The 18,515-nt window shown below is 42.8% G+C and overlaps 3 non-coding genes across 3 annotated transcripts; 1 reads left to right on the top strand and 2 right to left on the bottom strand.

The window, feature by feature from the left end:
* Window positions 1-2,983: 2,983 nt before the first annotated feature.
* On the bottom strand, window positions 2,984-3,057 carry TRNAN-GUU (transfer RNA asparagine (anticodon GUU)). Its single transcript has one exon. It is a non-coding gene; the product is annotated as a tRNA-Asn (tRNA).
* Window positions 3,058-5,114: 2,057 nt separating this feature from the next.
* On the bottom strand, window positions 5,115-5,188 carry TRNAN-GUU (transfer RNA asparagine (anticodon GUU)). The gene has a single exon. It is a non-coding gene; the product is annotated as a tRNA-Asn (tRNA).
* Window positions 5,189-14,397: 9,209 nt separating this feature from the next.
* TRNAN-GUU (transfer RNA asparagine (anticodon GUU)) lies at window positions 14,398-14,471 on the top strand. Its single transcript has one exon. It is a non-coding gene; the product is annotated as a tRNA-Asn (tRNA).
* Window positions 14,472-18,515: the final 4,044 nt, after the last annotated feature.

Below are 18,515 nucleotides of genomic sequence, written 5' to 3' on the forward strand. Positions count from 1 at the left end.
CTCTCTATATATATATATATATATATATATATATATATATATATATATATATATATATATATATATATATATATATATATATATTAATTTATATACATAATTAGTAATTTATACAGAAGGAGTTAGTAGCCCCTTGCTCCCGGCATTTTAGTCACCTCTTACGATACACATGGCTTACAGAGGAAGAATTCTATTCCACTTCCCCATGGAAATAAGAGGAAATAAATAAGAACAAAACTATTAAGGAAATCGAAGAAAACCCAGAGTGGTGCGAATACAGCTGTTTGTACATGCATGTGTTGTGTGACCTCAGTGTAACTAGAAGTAGGAAGATGTACCTTAAATCTTGCATGTTTATGAGACAATAAAACACACCAGCAACCCTACCATCTTGTAAAACAATTACAGGTTTCCGTTTTACACTCACTTGGCAGGACGGTATTACCTCCCTGGGTGGTTGCTGTCTCCTAATCTACTACCTAGATATTTTTTTAACACTTTGGCCATTTCCCATCAAGGCAGCGTAATATAATTCCTTTACATTCCTTTGCATGTACACCAGACTATTATATTCCACTGTACAATCATGTAATTTGTCAAAATAAAAAATCTAAATCTAATCTAAATCTACATGGGGAATCACTAAACTCGAAGGTTATGAGGAATGGGAGGTACGAACCGAGGAAGCCGGTGTGGGAGGATAGTTCCAGTTTCTTGGATCAAAAGCCCACAAACGGTACCCACCTTCCTTTGAAGGAATTCATGTGGTTCAACTTTCCATGTCACCCTCTCAATCAATCCTGTGGTTCAGTTTTCTGTGTCAATAGTTGCCCTGTCAATCAGTCCCGTGGTTCAACTTTTCTAGGAGCGTTTGGAGGCTCACTAAACTGTGCTGTGTTCATTACAACCACTTATAATATTTTTGTTGTGTACAGTAGTAATATGAGTGACACTGAAATTAGACCGATGGAGGATGATGTATATTAAATAACATTCTGTGCCATGCTATATTTCTTCAGTTCTTGGAAGGAACAAAAGTAATGCTTTTAAAAACTTATTACGCAAAATTTTAGTTTTATCCTGAAAATAACTTTGCATTATGACAGTGAAATCGGTCAGCCAGGCTAGGTTAATTATGCAGGGATCGTTGGTACATTCAACCACTGGAAATCCTTGTTACTTTGTAAATATCACTGATCAACGGACACCGTATACACTAACAAACCTTAAAACAATGACGAACCAGTAAGTGTCTTGTATGATGGTCCTGTTTGTTGTCTTGTGGCCTAAGACATTTACTTAGGAAATCCCCTCAAGGGAGGTTCCTTGACGCTGGTGAGGGGCTCTTGATCTAGGGAATTGGATTTGTGCTCCGGTTCCCTGAATTGAGCCTGAATACCTTCTATCCCCCCCCCACATGCGCTGTATAATCCTACGGGTTTAGCACTCCCCCATGATTATAATAATAATAATACTTAGGAAATGTTTTGCCACGAGCGACGAAACGTGCTTAACGTTTTTCTCTAATAATAATGATTATTATAATATTAATATATAATAAAAATAATATTAAATCAATTGGATCTTTTGTTAAAGGTTAATACTTGTCTTGCTCTTACAATTAGCGGTATAATATATATAGGTAATTAATCATTCAAAACTATACTCATATATAAAAGTTTTAATACAAATAATTTTGTCCCCACAATATATTTTGTCATCTAATAATAAATTTAATCCATAAATTAAGTGAAGCCTTTAATGGAAGTTTTATGGTAACTAAGCAACGTAAACATAGCGTGTGGAGGTCGCCGGGCGGGGCAGGAGAGCGCTATACCACTGGCAGCGATATGAGCGGTATTTCTCGGGTAAAGGTATGAGTTGTGACCGTAGTTAGTAAATGCAGATGATGGGTGGCACGGGAAGTTTGGGTGTCCACGGGGTCGATTTCAGTGTACTTGTGGCGTTGACGCTGCGAAGACCCTCGGAATAAGTAAGTAAGTTTATTCAGGTATACACAAATACAGTTACGTAGAATTATCACACATAGCAGCATATGTGTAGAGAACCTGGGATAATCCAAAAAAGTCAGTCAAAGTAACTTCCATTGGGGTCCTTTTAATACCTTATTATTATTATACTATAAATGAGATAATATCTTATCATACTATAAAGGAGGTTAGGTAAGCTTCGTCAGGAAACAGCGCAAGTGTCTCCTGACGCCGGTGTTAGTCAGACGATGATCCGCCGTTCGAGCTTTTAATAGGTCATCTGACCGAGGCCTGCTTACTGGTCCACCCCTTTAAAAATTATGGTCAGTTATAACCATTTAGATAGTACCAATAGTACTATAAAGGATATATACTAGGAATATGGTAAAATAAGTTATTTATATTTGCATGTGTGTTAGCTAAAAAATTTTTAAAAAATCTTTCTTCTCCCTTCCTGTTGTCTAGAAAGGGAGTGGGCAATGAATGGATGTCTAGGGCAATTGGTATAAATTGCTGGCTAGACAGGTACTGCAAGGAACTTGCAATCCCATTCATTGATAACTAGGACCTATTCTTTGACAAACGTGATATGTATGCAAGGGATGGGGTTCATCTCTCTGGGGATGGAGTGGTTGCATTAGCCAATTGAATTGATGACTTGTCTAGGAATTTAAACTGATAGATTATAGAGGTATGGGTATTTGTGGGAAACAATCAGGCTGCAGAATTAGGGTTAAAAACAGCAGTTATTACCTGGATACCTCAGGGATATGTTTAAAAGACAATATTCAAAATAAAGTTGCGAGTAATGGCTAATCAATTGATCAACAAACAAACAGAGATAGTAGAGGGCAACAAGTAATGTTATTCAGTACAGGAGATATAAAAAGCTTGAGCCTCCTTCTGTATATCACAAGATAGATACTTTCTTCTCGCAAGAAAACTTTCTCATACAGGAGCAGAATTATTCTTGTTGTGTCCATAAAATCATTCACCCCCGGGTGGGCTCGAACCACCAACCTTTCGGTTAACAGCCGAACGCGCTAACCAATTGTGCCACGGAGGCTTGGCCTTAACCTCGTGCACTTACCTAGTAGTGGTTGTCTCTGTGTTATAATGTAACGATGGGCAAGTGTGTACGTTTGCTGCTTGATCATTTTAATGTAAGACGTACACAATGGAAGAGTATTCCTGAGGACAGCTGATATGGAATGGCAGACACACGTGAGTTGCTGAATCTTTGCAATAAATGGAAATGAAATCTCCTCCAGGTTCAGGGACTGACCACCACAAGAACTAGTTCTTTAAGGTCGATGGACCCTCATTTCACTACAGTTCCTGCTGCCTCCATACTTGACTGAAGAAGCCTATGTATGGCATAATTTACCTCACCAAATTATGGTTAAATAAATTTGTAGGGGGCTGAAAGGGCTGCAAGGGGCTGATATCCCCCTCTCCTGGAGAAAATTTCTCCACAGCCTACTCTGGACGCGATACGGTTCAACAATAAAAATACCTAACTGTTGCTCATGTGTCCTAATCATCAATTTTCTTTGTGGCTGGTTGGAGACTGTTGAACAGTCTTGGGCCTCGGACACTTACTGTGTTTTCTCTTATTATACTAATTAAGCCTCTAATTTTTGTTAGTCTGGAAAGTCTTTTCGCTATTGTAAGGGGTGATTTCTGTGTGCAGATTTATGACGAGTCCTGCTAGGATCTTCCAGATGTAGATAATGATGTATCTCTCTCGCCTGCGCTCCAGTGAATACAAGTCAAGTAACTCCATGTGTTCCCAGTAATTAAGGTATTTGACGGAAATTATATGTGCAGCAAAGATTCTCAGTACATTCTCTAGATGTGCAATTTCACCTGCCTTGAATGGAGATGTTAATGTACAGCAGTATTCCAGCCTGGAGAGAACAAGTGATTTAAAAAGGATCATGTTTGGCTTGGCATCTGTTTTTCTGAAGGTTTTCATTATCCATCCTATCAGTTCCCTCGCAGATGTGACAGTGGCACTGTTGTGATCCTTGAAGATGAGATCCTCTGACATTAACACTCCCAGGTCCTTCATACTATTTTTTCCACTGTATTGTGTGAATTTGTAGTTCATTCAATTCTAGCTATTATTTCCTCCAGTCTTCGATAACGGTAGTTGAAATTTGCCCTCAGTGAACATATTGTTGTCCGTTGCTCATTGGAAAACTTGGTTTATATCTGCTTGGAGAAAATTATCGTGCCCTCAATAGACGACAGTCTCATGCAGATTCTAGTATAGTCTGCAAAGGATAACTCGGTGCTATAATTTACAGCTCTGTCTGATATGAGGATGGGGAGAGTACTGTGCCTTGTGGAGCAGAACTTTTCACAGTGGCAGCCGCCAACGTAACTCTGTTTACCACAACTCTTTGTGATCTATTGGTTAAAAAATGTTGAACATCCATCTGCCCATTTTGCCACTTATCGCTTTAGCACGCATTTTGTGTGCTATTAAACCATGATCACACTTGTCAAAGGCTTTTGCAAAATCTGTGTACATTCTACTTATCTTCCAGTGCATCCAAGACCGTATCATAGTGATCCCGTAGTTGCGAGAGGCAAGAATGACCTGTTCTAAACCTATGAATTTATCTTGTGTTTTACCACTGGAGCTGTGTCAAGGTTCCCATGGTGTACAATAATGATAATCTCTAGTCTGTCATTGTCTTTACAATAGTACTGAAGCACAGAGACAAGAGTTGATTATAAACCTTTGATGAATATTGCAAGTGTCTACAACTGTCCATAATATCTTGACTTCCACGTAATATTGTGTTTTTTCAACTGCGTCAGTAGCTCCCGGAGGCTCCCGGAGGCTCCCGGAGGCTCCCGGAACACTTTAGAAGGTAAGTCCAGCGCAAATACAAGAACGATTACGAGTAACTGGGAAGCTCCATCTCATGCAGTCATGAAGAAACATTGCTGGACTGGACTATTTTAATTAGGTGAAGCGCATGATCCATGAATGTTATTCAGCACAGGAAATATTAAAAGCTTGATCCTCCTTCTGAGAAACCACAAGACATACTTTTCTCTCGCAGCATACAGGAGCAGAATTATTCTTGTTGTGTCCATAAAATCATTCGCCCCCGGGTGGGCTCGAACCACCAACCTTTCGGTTAACAGCCGAACGCGCTAACCAATTGTGCCACGGAGGCTTGACTTTAACCTTGTGCACTTACCTAGTAGTGGTTGTCTCTGTGTTATAATGTAACGATGGGCAAGTGTGTACGTTTGCTGCTTGATGATTTTAGTGTAAGACGTACACAATGGAAAAATCTAGATAATAATGTTATAGCACCACAAATGAAAAGTCTCATACACGTGGGTTGCTGAATCTCTGCAATAAATGCAACCTAAGACAAGTGATAGTGGAGCCTACAAGACTGGAAAACACACCTGACCTTTTTTTCCTAAATAATGTGCACCTGGTGAGAAACATAACCATATCAAAAACAACTAATTCGGATCACAGTCTAATCGAAGTCCAGATTAACATGTGCAGGAGTCCTGACCATCGAAATACATACTGATACTAGAGTGCTTTCACTAAATTCAACTTCAACAAGAACATCAACATGTAACATGTTGGAAAGATGTTGAAAATAACATGGATCCAAACCAGTGCCTTGAGAGGATCAACTTTCTGGCAGCTGAAGTATGCTCAAGGTATATTTCCCTTAGGAAAACAGAAGAAAAGAAGTAAACTCGAGAGAGAGAGAGAGAGAGAGAGAGAGAGAGAGAGAGAGAGAGAGAGAGAGAGAGAGAGAGAGAGAGAGAAATTACTGCCACAAGAAAGGACATCAGGAGGACAAGTGTCGGAAGAAAAAGGAACTTGACAGACAGGACCACCTGTTTAGAGACCTGTTCTCGGATCAAACCAGCAGGGATCTCTGAACTGGTGAACACACTCACACGTCACCCACTCAACTACTCCTATCTCAGCCCAGCAGGTGGTGTTGTGCCTTATACAAGACCAGAGACCTACATCCCTGCAGCTGTGTAAGACAGGTATACGATACCGACAAGATGAAAGTTAAGACACATGTGCAGCATCTGGATATCTTCATTGTAGACGTTTCGCCATCCAGTGGCTTTATCAATACAGATTCTAGGACATACTTAGAAGACAGTAGAACTATATACAAAAGATGAGGTAATCAGTCCTTCAGCCTTGGAGTTGGTGTTGAGAGCACCGTGGTGGTAAAGAATCTGGAGCAAAGGCAAAGAGACTGGAGGTTATATAGGTGTCAGTGGATAGGGACTTGAAGCAGACGAGGGCATAGTCACTGGTAGGCGGGATTCCCAGTGGAAGTAGGTCCTACCCAAATAATATAATATAATAATATCTTTATTTACTACAAGTACATGTACATGGTATACAGTCCTAGCTGACAACAATGACATACTACTACATAGAAAGCCACTTGTTATGCTGAGCATGTCGGGCATGATGGGTTATGCTAAGCATGATGGGTTAGTTGTAGGAGCCGTGAAGAATGTCTTGTAGATGTCCTCTGAACCAAGATTCAGTGATGTTGCAGTGTCTGACAAGTTATGCAAGAAAGGTATAAAATACCGACAATATGGAATCTTGGTTCAGAGGACATCTGCAGATTTCGGGGATTCCTAATAGTTACACAGTCCAGAGCAGCGTAAGTTTAGAACAGGCTCATTTTGTCTCTCAACTACCGGATCACTATGATATCGTCTCGGATGCATTGGAAGATAAACAGAATGCAGATGTAGTATACACAGATTTTGCAAAAACCTTTGGCAAGTGCGATCATGGTTCAATAGCACACAAAATGCGTGCTGATGGGGTTAGTGACAAAATGGGCAGATGGATCTTCAACATTTTTTAACCAATAGAACACAAAGAGTCGTGGTAAACAGAGATACGTCGGAGGCTGCCACAGTGAAAAGTTCTGCTCCACAAGGCACAGTACTCGCCCCCATCCTCATCTCAGACAGAGCTGTAAATTATAGCACCTCGTTATCCTTTGCAGACAATACTTGAATCTGCATGAGACTGTCATCCACTGAGGACACGGTAAATCTCCAAGCAGATATAAACCAAGTTTTCCAATGAGCAACAGAAAACAGTATGTTCACTGAGGGCAAATTTCAACTACTCCGTTATGGAAAACTGGAGGCAATAATAGCTAAAACTGAGTGAACTACAAACTCACACAATAGAGTGGAAAAAAGTGAGAAGGACCTGGGAGTGTTAATGTCAGAGGATCTCATCTTCAAGGATCACAACAGTGCCACTGTCACATCTGCGAGGAAACTGATAGGATGGATAATGTAAACCTTCAGAAAAACAGATGCCAAGCCAAAGATGATCTTTTTAAATCACTTGTTCTCTCCAGGCTGGAATACTGCTGTACATTAACATCTCCATTCAAGGCAGGTGAAATTGCAGATCTAGAGAATGTACTGAGAATCTTTACTGCACATATAATTTCCGTCAAATACCTTAATTACTGGGAACACATGGAGTTTTTTTTTTATATTTTATTTAAACTCAGGTACAAAATTATATGGGAACATAATCAATATGTAACAAGATACAGGCAGTAAAACGATAATCTGCAGTGACTACACAAATACCAAAGAAGCACTTATATAATGACATCAGAATTGGCTGCTGCACTCCACACTACTTTTATGTACTGTGCTTCACGTGAAAAAATGGTCTTATAATAAAAACGATAGTCCTACTTAGTAATGCTGGCACTCCCCCCCCCTTGAAAAACATACCACTTTCACCTGAGTATACTCATTGACATCTCTTATACATTTATTAGAGCATTAAGGATATCATTGACAACATGTATAAACACAATCCAGCCATCTAAAAGGCTGACTATAATACAAGAAAAGTCTGAACATGATGGCACACATCCACCAAAGAAACCAATCCACACCCTAACCCTCATATACCCCATGATAACAATCAATATCGTGCACGGTGGTGGATTTAATACACTACCGCTGACTCTTCACCCCCCCCCCCACATGCCTAGTAACTGTCTGCCGTCACCACTCATAACCTCCATCAGTCATTAAAATTTAAAAATACATTAAGGTACAATAACAAAGGAATATAAGAACCCCTTATCGTCTCCGCCACAGATAAATAAAATTGTTACATTTTCTAAATACATACTGCTGATTCATCTTTGTGCTTACAAAATATCCCCCATCCCCTATGCTTTTTATCTCTTTACTCCAAAGCTAAAAACCAGATTATACATTTCATCAATCAAATTATATTACAATAAGCATAATAATATCAATACTTATCATCCGACTAATAGGTGTACATTATTATCACCCTGAGTTCCATGAAATTTACATAAGAATTAATACATATATTGACAATCCTCACAATCCTTCCCGTCTTCTAAATACAGTGTACATATATCCAATGACATTTCGTTATGATCCAATCATATTTACTTTACACTTCCCCTTTTCCCCAGTGCAAGATAAATGCCACTTGCACTAGACGTCACAACACCTTACATTTGTTCACTTAAAACGTATAAAAAAAGAACTAACATAAATAACTTATAACAATATATAGATAGTAATTATTTGACAAAGTGAAAAATACCAACTAATATGGTTAACAGTACTCTAGAAATTGTAACTCACTCACTAATACATATTCCCATTTTTTATGTATTATGTTCAACAAGATATATATATTTATTAACAATGTTCCAGAGCAATATCAGACTTACTCTGTCATGCACTAAGTTACACAATATAACTTATGGCTCCTAATAAAACATGTACCGGGCAGTACTACCTCAATCATTAACAAAACCAACCTGGCAAAAGACACTTCAGAAAGCCACCCCCTGCCATCCCCTGACCCCATGCTATCTGTATTAAAAAACACAAACTCACGTTCCCTTCCATGCTCAAGTTCGTACCTGACGTCGAAAGTCATAAAACCCCTGTCTCTTAACCAAATGTCACCAGTTCACCCCCCCTACGCCCCCCCCTCATTCCTAACGACTTTACACCCATATGCTCCACTACCACACACTTTTATTCCACCTTCCATCCTCCACTAATCTCAAAAAAGAACAAGAATGCCAGTTTAGGGAGAACCAGCCCAATCCAGCTCTAAACTACACCCAACCCTAACATTACACCTACCGACAGATTACGATAACCCAAGGGAAATCTATTTACCCACAACCTCCCATATAGTAGCCTATTTCTGCATACTGTACGATACACACTCGCCGCAAGCGCCCGCACCCTATATTCACCCCCCCCTCCCGCATGCACCAAGACACATACAAAAAATCTGCCACTACATACATCACTGCCCTCCGAATGTCCTTGGAAACCCCTCCCACATCAAAATGCAAAGCCCTCAAAGTCGAAATGTTTCTTCCCCCTCCCGCCACTATACCCAGAACTCTCGCTAACCATGCCCTTACAAAACCCAAGGTTTCACAAAAATATATGGCATGAAAAGCCGTCTCCTCTTCCTCACAATACAAACAAGTGCCAGCACCTCCATAACCCATTCTATATAACACTGACCTTGTAGCTAGAATTCCCATAAAGAATCTATAAACCACTTCTCGAACCCTTGGCTTTAATCTGATCTTCCGAAAGTCTTCCCAAATGCCCCTCCAATCATACATTGGGTATGTAGCTACTCCCTGTATCACTGTACCCTGCCAACCTGTCCTCCCAAGCCTACTTACCCTTACTTTTTTTGCTTCCCTTACTGCCAACAAATTTCGCACCATATCTTCACACTCCAGTAGTGCCTTTCCCTTCCACCATTTTCGCACATCCTTCATGACCTCTCCCACCCTTCTACCCCTCTCCCCTACCACCCTCAAGTATCGCTGCTTCACATACACTGCCTTCACTCGTGTGTCCAAAGGTAGAAGACCCAGCCCACCCTGCCGCACGTCCATCATCACCACCTCCTTCCGTAGCCATGGCTTCCCATAACCCCACACATACCTCAAAACCACCCTCTCCAGTTCCTGAATATCACACGACCTCAGGGGATATATTTCTGCCACGCCCCACACTTTACTGTACACAAGTGTATTTACTACCACCACTCTCTGCTGCAATGTTACATCCCCAGCCCTCCACCCGCGCATCCTACCCATCGCTCTACTCACTACTTCCTTGGAATTTACTCTCTGTGCCTCCCCAGCGTCCGCCATATACACAACCCCACATATCTTAATTCTATCCACTACGTTCCACCCATACTGTTCCCCCAACCCCCCCCCACCCACGTGCCTACTTCTAATAACTTTGACTTTGCTCCATTAACCCTCATCCCTGTCGCCCCACCAAAAATCTCTATTATACGTCCCACATTCCCCAATCCTATTTCCCCTCCTACCAAAACTGTGGTGTCATCCACATACCCCACAATACCACATCTCCCAGGACCCACCTCTCCCTGTTCCCACACTCCTTCCTCTATAAGCCTATAAAAAGGGTCCTGCATGCATGCAAAGAGGATTTGAGACAATGGGCAACCCTGTCGCAAACCCATCCCCATCTGCACTGGCAACCCTAACTTCCCATTAACCTGAACCCTGACCGTTGCAGGCATATACAAAGTAGTCGCCCAGCGCACAATCTCATCACCAAAACCCTGTTTTTTTAAAATACACCACAACATATGTCTATCTACACTGTCATAAGCCTGCTTCCAATCAATCCCCAAGATCCCCCCCCCCGTTGTCTACCCTCCACAAAATCCTTAATTCTTCCATGCCCCTCACGCATACTTCGACCTGGAATCCCACACTGTCCTCTATGTAGGACTCGGTCAAGCACCTTTTTCATACGGTTACCTAAAACCTTCGCAAAAACTTTATAATCTGCACACATGAGGGAGATCGCCCTATAAGCACCCAAGGTCTCCCCCCCCCTCCCTTATAGACCAAAACTACTACCCCCGTGCCCTGCGATTCCCCCAACACTCCCCTTTCCTTCATACAGTTAAACAACCGGACCAGACATTCCTTCATACAATCCCAATGTGTAATATAGAAATCATTAGGAATTCCATCAATGCCCGGCGCTTTTCCCCTACTCAAGCCCATTATCGCCTCCTCCACCTCCTCCTCACTGATCCTACCCTCTATTACCGCACTCTCCTCCTCCCCTAAAATACCTCGAATTCCTTCTCCCAGAATCTCTCCCTCCCTCTCTCCACCCTCCTTCTGCTTAAAATTCTCCCTAAACCAATAATCAGCATAATTGCTCATTCCATCGGTGGTACTAAGTACCTGCCCCACCCTATATCCCCCCACCCCTTTACACACCTCTAATCCCATAATCGTGGTCATCTGTTGCCTATTCCTAAATCTCCTCAAAACACATCCTGACGGTTTGTCACCCCATAGAACCTCCTCTAAACCTTCCCTCACACGTATCGCATCAAAACGAGAATTTTGTATATCCCTCAATCTTCCCCTTAAAACCTCTATTTCTCCATGTCTAGCCCCCCCTCCCCCTTCATAACAATCATTTAGCTGCCCCTCTAAATATTTCTGTAAACCATACCTCCACCTCACCTCATCCCTTCCTCTATGCTGGTAATACTCCCTAATCTGCAATTTAGCGTGCTTCTCCCACCATTCCAAGATATCCTCCTCTTCGTTGCGAGCCTCCCATAGTTGCTTCCACCATTCCCTAAAAAACAACCCCTCCCCCTCTCCCTGAAGTAGCCTCACATTCATTTTCCAATAACCCACATACCTACGAACCATCCCTTCCCATGCCATCTCTGCCAAAATGGCACGATGGTCCGAAAAACCTAAATCTATCGTCATTACACGTTCTACTGTTATATCTCGAGTTATATATATACGATCCAACCTGGCAGCATAACCCCTCCGCATAAACGTGTGCTCTACTTTCCACCCATCGCCCCTGACTATGTCATAAACCCGGGCATCCCTCAACAAATCCCTCAATACCCCAAGCACACACCCTGCCCCTCTCGGTTCCACATCCTTATTCCTGATTACACAATTCCAATCCCCACCTATTATAGAAACCATTGGTAAACCCCGCATGTAGAAAAGCAAAACCTCCCTTACAAAATTCACCTTAACCCGTATGTTACTATCTGCCGGCATATATATCCCCAGAAAACATACTCTAATCTCGCCCCATATCCCTTCCACCCTCACCACCCTCCCCTCCCCTCCCTCTTCCCACTTGAGCATGTGGAATGGGCTGGGCTCCCTAACTGCCACTGCCACCCCACCCTTTAATTTCCCTGAACTACCAACATACATCCTAAAACCGTTCAGCCTCAACTCTCTGCCATACTTGAAATTGTGTTCTTGAATAAAACACACATCAATGTTAAAACGCCGCAAAACATCCTCCAACCATACTCGTTTACCGTCAGCTCTAAGGCCATTCACGTTTATCGTTAGACACTTATAGATTCAGAAAGGGTGGCTTTCCTCTATGTCTCTGTGTCCTGTCTGTTCCACTTTTTGATGCTTCTGTCTTTTCTCGTGCACTCTTTCCCGCCTGTGCCCCCCCCCTGTGCACTACCCCGCCCTTTCTTAATCACTCCTGCCCACGTCTTCTTCCCTGTACGCTGAGCTGGTGTTATAACCTCCTCATCCGACGAGCCTCCAGCCCTCTTTCTAGGTGTGCCCTCAATTTCCATATCAGTATTTCCATTGCCCTTGTGCACCTCTGCTTCCACCTGTATCAACTGCAACATGCCAGGCTCTGACCCCAGAGGCTCTGGAATCTGCTCAATCAAGTCCTTCTCAACCGTCAGAATTCTCCTGTCTGTAGCTGGGTTCTCCTCCGCAGGCACGTCCAGGAAAGACTTAATCATCTCCTGTAGGGGCGTAGATAACTCCTGTGGATCACCGGTCTCTCCCACCCCCACAGGCTGCTGCTCAACTCCCGGGCCCGCTTGCGGGGGATTATCCGAAGCCACTGGTAGTGTCACACAATTCTCTAACACGCCCTCCACTTCTTCCGCCCAATTACCTGTGCCTGCTGCACTCAAATTCTTCGGCAGAGGTTCCGCCTGAGACTCCGTGGCTACTTGCCGTTCCCAAGGCCGCGGCGCTGCTGCTCTACCACATCCGGCCGCCATGTGGTCAAAAGCGCCGCACAGGCGACACGTCTTTCGTTGTCCCGCGTAGGTCACGTACAGCTGTGTCCTAAAATCCTCCAGGACAACATACGATGGAATAGGTCTTCTTAAAGACATCTTTACGGTGTATGATCCAGCCGGCAACCCTTCATAGATTCCCTCCGTCCATCGAACTAAAGTTATATCATGCACCTCACCATATCTTTGAAATGTCTCTCTGATATCTACATCGTCTGCCTCGAAAGGAACGTTGCGGATCCTCACCCAGGTGTAGTATTTTGAGGCATCCCGCAGGCGTACCTCCAGACCAGATGATACGGTGATGTTCTTCTCCTGGTACTGAGTCACCGTCCTTTCATATGCCTCCACTGTACAGAACTTTATGAAGATTCGTGATGATCCATTAAGTGCTATTCCGTGTAAGTCTTCAACTTCAATGCCAAACGTGTCCTGTATAATCGTTGGTAATAAAACAGAGGCATTCGTAGGGTAAATTGCCCCTTTAACAAGGTCAACACACACGGTGTTGCTCCTCCTGCGGAAGCTGGCAGCCATCTTGGTGAAAACAGGAAGTTGCGCACCAAAGAAAGCAAGAGCTGTTTGCGCCGTGCGTCCACTCAGCCCGAAAGCGAAGAGGACAATGTGCACATGGAGTTACTTGACTTGTATTCACTGGAGCGCAGGCGAGAGAGATACATCATTATCTACATCTGGAAGATCCTAGAGGGACTCGTCATAAATCTGCACACAGAAATCACTCCTTACGACAGCGAAAAGACTTTCCAGACAAAACAAAAATTAGAGGCTTAATTAGTATAATAAGAGAAAACACAGTAAGTGTCCGAGGCCCAAGACTGTTCAACAGTCTCTCACTAGCCATAAAGAAAATTGATGATTAGGACACATGAACAACAGTGGAGGCAGCAGGAATAGTAGTGAAATGAAGATGAAGTAGTCAGTCCATCAGACCTTAATTAATTAATCGTATTTGAGGTGGTCAGTCCCTGAACCTGGAGGAGAATTCATTTCCATTTATTGCAAAGATTCAGCAACTCACGTGTGTCTGCCATTCCATATCAGCTGCCCCCAGGAATACTCTTCCATTGTGTACGTCTTACATTAAAATCATCAAGCAGCAAACGTACACACTTGCCCATCGTTACATTATAACACAGAGACAACCACTACTAGGTAAGTGCACGAGGTTAAGGTCAAGCCTCCGTGGCACAATTGGTTAGCGCGTTCGGCTGTTAACCGAAAGGTTGGTGGTTCGAGCCCACCCGGGGGCGAGTGTTTTATATTGAGACAACCAGAATAATTCTGCTCCTGTATGAAAAAGTTTTGTTGCGAGAAGAAAGTATCTATCTTGTGATATACAGAAGGAGGATCAAGCTTTTTATATTTCCTGTGCAGAATAACATTCATGGGTTCTGTCCCGTAGCTCGGTCGCTAGCGCACTCAACTCACACACTGAGGTCCGGAGCTCGAATCTCCCTTATGGCTGGAAGACATTAGGAACATGTTTCCATAAACACCTGTTGTCCCTGTTCACCCATTAATATAAAATGGGTACCTGGGTGTTAGTGGACTGGTGTGGGTCACATCCTGGGTGTTAGTGGACTGGTGTGGGTCACATCCTGGGTGTTAGTGGACTGGTGTGGGTCACATCCTGGGTGTTAGTGGACTGGTGTGGGTCACATCCTGGGTGTTAGTGGACTGGTGTGGGTCACATCCTGGGTGTTAGTGGACTGGTGTGGGTCACATCCTGGGTGTTAGTGGACTGGTGTGGGTCACATCCTGGGTGTTAGTGGACTGGTGTGGGTCACATCCTGGGTGTTAGTGGACTGGTGTGGGTCACATCCTGGGTGTTAGTGGACTGGTGTGGGTCACATCCTGGGTGTTAGTGGACTGGTGTGGGTCACATCCTGGGTGTTAGTGGACTGGTGTGGGTCACATCCTGGGTGTTAGTGGACTGGTGTGGGTCACATCCTGGGTGTTAGTGGACTGGTGTGGGTCACATCCTGGGTGTTAGTGGACTGGTGTGGCTCACATGTACTTGTATTATGAAGATTGAGACACTTATGCAACATATGGGAATCTTTATTGAGGAAACGTTTCGCCACACAGTGGCTTCATCAGTCCAATACAAAGCAGAAAGGTGTAAGGAGAGGAGGAGTTTTAGGTAATCAGTCCCTCAGCCTGGAGTCGATGTGCTCAGTCCATCAATCTTGTAGAATGTACAGCATAGGCCGTAGACGTGGCTTATATACTGTAGTGAGGTGAAGCAGGCGGAGGCGGGGTCATAGTGGTACCATCCACTAGTCGAAGTAGTGAGGTGAGGTGAAGCAGGAGGAGGCGGGGTCATAGTGGTACCATCCACTAGTCGAAGTAGTGAGGTGAGGTGAAGCAGGTGGAGGCGGGGTCATAGTGGTACCATCCACTAGTCGAAGTAGTGAGGTGAGGTGAAGCAGGTGGAGGCGGGGTCATGGTGGTACCATCCACTAGTCGAAGTAGTGAGGTGAGGTGAAGCAGGTGGAGGCGGGGTCATAGTGGTACCATCCACTAGTCGAATTAGGTCTTCGTCTTAAGGTTGGACAAGTGTTGAAGAATTCTTTTTATCAAGATCCCATGATGCTGCAGTGTCTGACAGTTGTGATGAATGATGTATGATGTCACCATGGTTGTTTAATACATTTATAGATGGAGCTGTACGAGAAGTAAAGCAGGGGTGTTGGGGAGAGGAGTGGGATTGCAAGACAAAGAATTCAACACAAAATGGGAGTTGTGACAGTTGCTTTTTACTGATGATACTGTGCTTTTTGGAGATTCTGAAGAGAAGTTGTGAAGGCTGGTAGACAAATTTCAGAGAGTTTGTAAAAGAAGAAAATTGAAAGTAAACATAGGAAAGAGCAAGGTGATGATGATGAAAAATGATTAGGTAATAAAAGATTGTATATCAGACTGGAGGGAGGGAGTATGGAGGAAGTGAATGTTTTCGGATATGTGGGAGTGGACTTGTCGCAGGGTGAGTCACAGAACTGAAGAGTGGAACAAAGTGATTGGTGCACTGAGGAGTCTATGGAGAAAAACAATGTTATCCATGGAGGCAAAGAGGAGAATATATGGGTGAATAGTGGTGCCGACATTCATATAAGTGTGAGACGAAGGTTGTGAATGTTGCATGAAGAAGGACACTGGAGGCAGTGAAGATGTTGTGTCTGAGGGCAATGTGTGATATGAATATCATGCAGGGAATTCGTAGCTTGGAGGTTAGAAGGAGGTGCAGGGTTACTAAAACTAGAGGTTGCTATGGTGTTTCGGACATTTAGAGAGAAGAGAAAAAAATTGGATAACTTGGAAAGCGTATAGAGAAGCAATAGCAGGAAGGCGGGGTAGTGGTCAACTTAGGAAAGTATGGACGGAGGGGTGAAGAAGGTATTATGTGCAGGGGGTTCAGATATCCAGCAAGTGTGTGTGAACATGTTAGATAGGATTGGTTGGAGGCAGGTAGTTTTTATGACCTGACGTGCTACTGGAGTGTGAACAAGAAAACACTATTAAGGGATTCCAGGAAACTGGTTAGCTGGACTTGAGTTCTGGTGTTGCCTCAATGTAACACACAGCAGGTGTTCCCTCAATGTAACACACAGCAGGTGTTGCCTCAATGTAACACACAGCAGGTGTTGCCTCAATGTAACACACAGCAGGTGTTGCCTCAATGTAACACACAGCAGGTGTTGCCTCAATGTAACACACAGCAGGTGTTGCCTCAATGTAACACACAGCCAGGGCCGGATTACCGCATAGGCAAACTAGGCATTTGCCTAGGGCCCCGTGCATTAGGGGGCCCCACGGTCCAAGGGGTTCAGGGGCTCATCCAAGACTGCGCACATGGTGCAAGTACAAAGGGGTCCCTACCTAAAAAGTTCAAGTGTTTGGAGAGTAAAATTTATTTTTAAAAATTAATCAAAACAAAAATAAATAATGAAATAAAATAAAATAAAAATAAATAAACCTAACCATAGATGGCAACACTCAACACACCTTTGTTTACATCAGAACAGCTGTGTTTTCCCGCTAATGGGTGAGTATGGGAGATTCCTCTCCAATTTTCTGTAGTAATTACACATAATGATTAGTTTAGTTATGAAAATGGTAATATAAATACCATTGTGCATTGTTCTTGGACTCAGTATGATTTCTGTTTAAGTAAATTGGAGATCAAGGAGGATGAATTAGTAAAATATTCGTAGCCCAAATCACTAACCTAATATATGGTAAAAGTTCTGTATGTGACTCCATTCTGGTAACGTTTTGAATTTTTAGACGCGCAGCCAGAGGAAAGGGGGCTACAAGGGCCATATCCCCCCAATTGACAGAAAAAAATTAATAATTAAAAAATTAATAATAATTGATAATGAAAAATTTGTATTTGCATGATTACAGACAGTGATACATCCTCATTATGGCATCTCGTGAACGTGATGTTGGACATTCTTATGCGAGTGGGTCACAGAAAAGAAAGAAGAAAATTCAAGAAGAACAGAAAAAGAAAGATGTAGGAAGCTGCAAAAAGATCACAGACATGCTCACGAAAACAGTTTCTGATGTTACCAGTACAGTTGAATCTGCAGATACGTCAGATCATACAGGAAGCCCTCCCTCCATTATTTCTCAGCCAGCATCTACTTCTTTTGTGTCTCCTCTCAATGTCTCAACGGACATTTCATCCACAGGATTTGTCTTAAAAGATCCTGCCTCATGGCCAAATGTAATCCCAGATTCTCTACATAATGCTTTCATTGCAGAAAACTTCAGTCAAACTCTGAACATTGACTTTAGAAAATCAGCAAGGATTTATGGTGATGGAAGTCGTCGTTGTTTAAAGTCATCTATGTTTTATAGGAAGCTTGCAAATTCAGAAACTGTGAAAAGATCATGGATGGTATACTCTGAAAGCTCAGGAAAAGTGTACTGTTCAGCATGTAAGCTATTTTCTACCAAAGAAAATACCTTCACACAGGGGTTCAATGACTGGAAAAATTCCAAGCGTTTCGAGGAACATGAAAACAGCACCACTCACAGGAGCTGCATTTTAGCCAGTGTATTTCGTGCACAGAAAAAAGGCTTATTGGATTCTCATTTGGAAAATCAAACTGAAAAAGAGCGCACTTATTGGAGAAAAGTTCTAGAAAGAGTTGTTGCTGTTGTAAAATTCTTAGCTCTAAGAGGACTTGCTTTCCGTGGAGAAAATGAGGTTTTTGGTTCGGAAAACAATGGCAATTTCCTAGGGATCATAAAACTGTTAGCACAATTCGATCCATTCTTAGCAA

Source organism: Cherax quadricarinatus, unplaced genomic scaffold, assembly GCF_038502225.1.
Source record: "Cherax quadricarinatus isolate ZL_2023a unplaced genomic scaffold, ASM3850222v1 Contig31, whole genome shotgun sequence".
Taxonomy (NCBI): Eukaryota; Metazoa; Arthropoda; class Malacostraca; order Decapoda; family Parastacidae; genus Cherax; species Cherax quadricarinatus.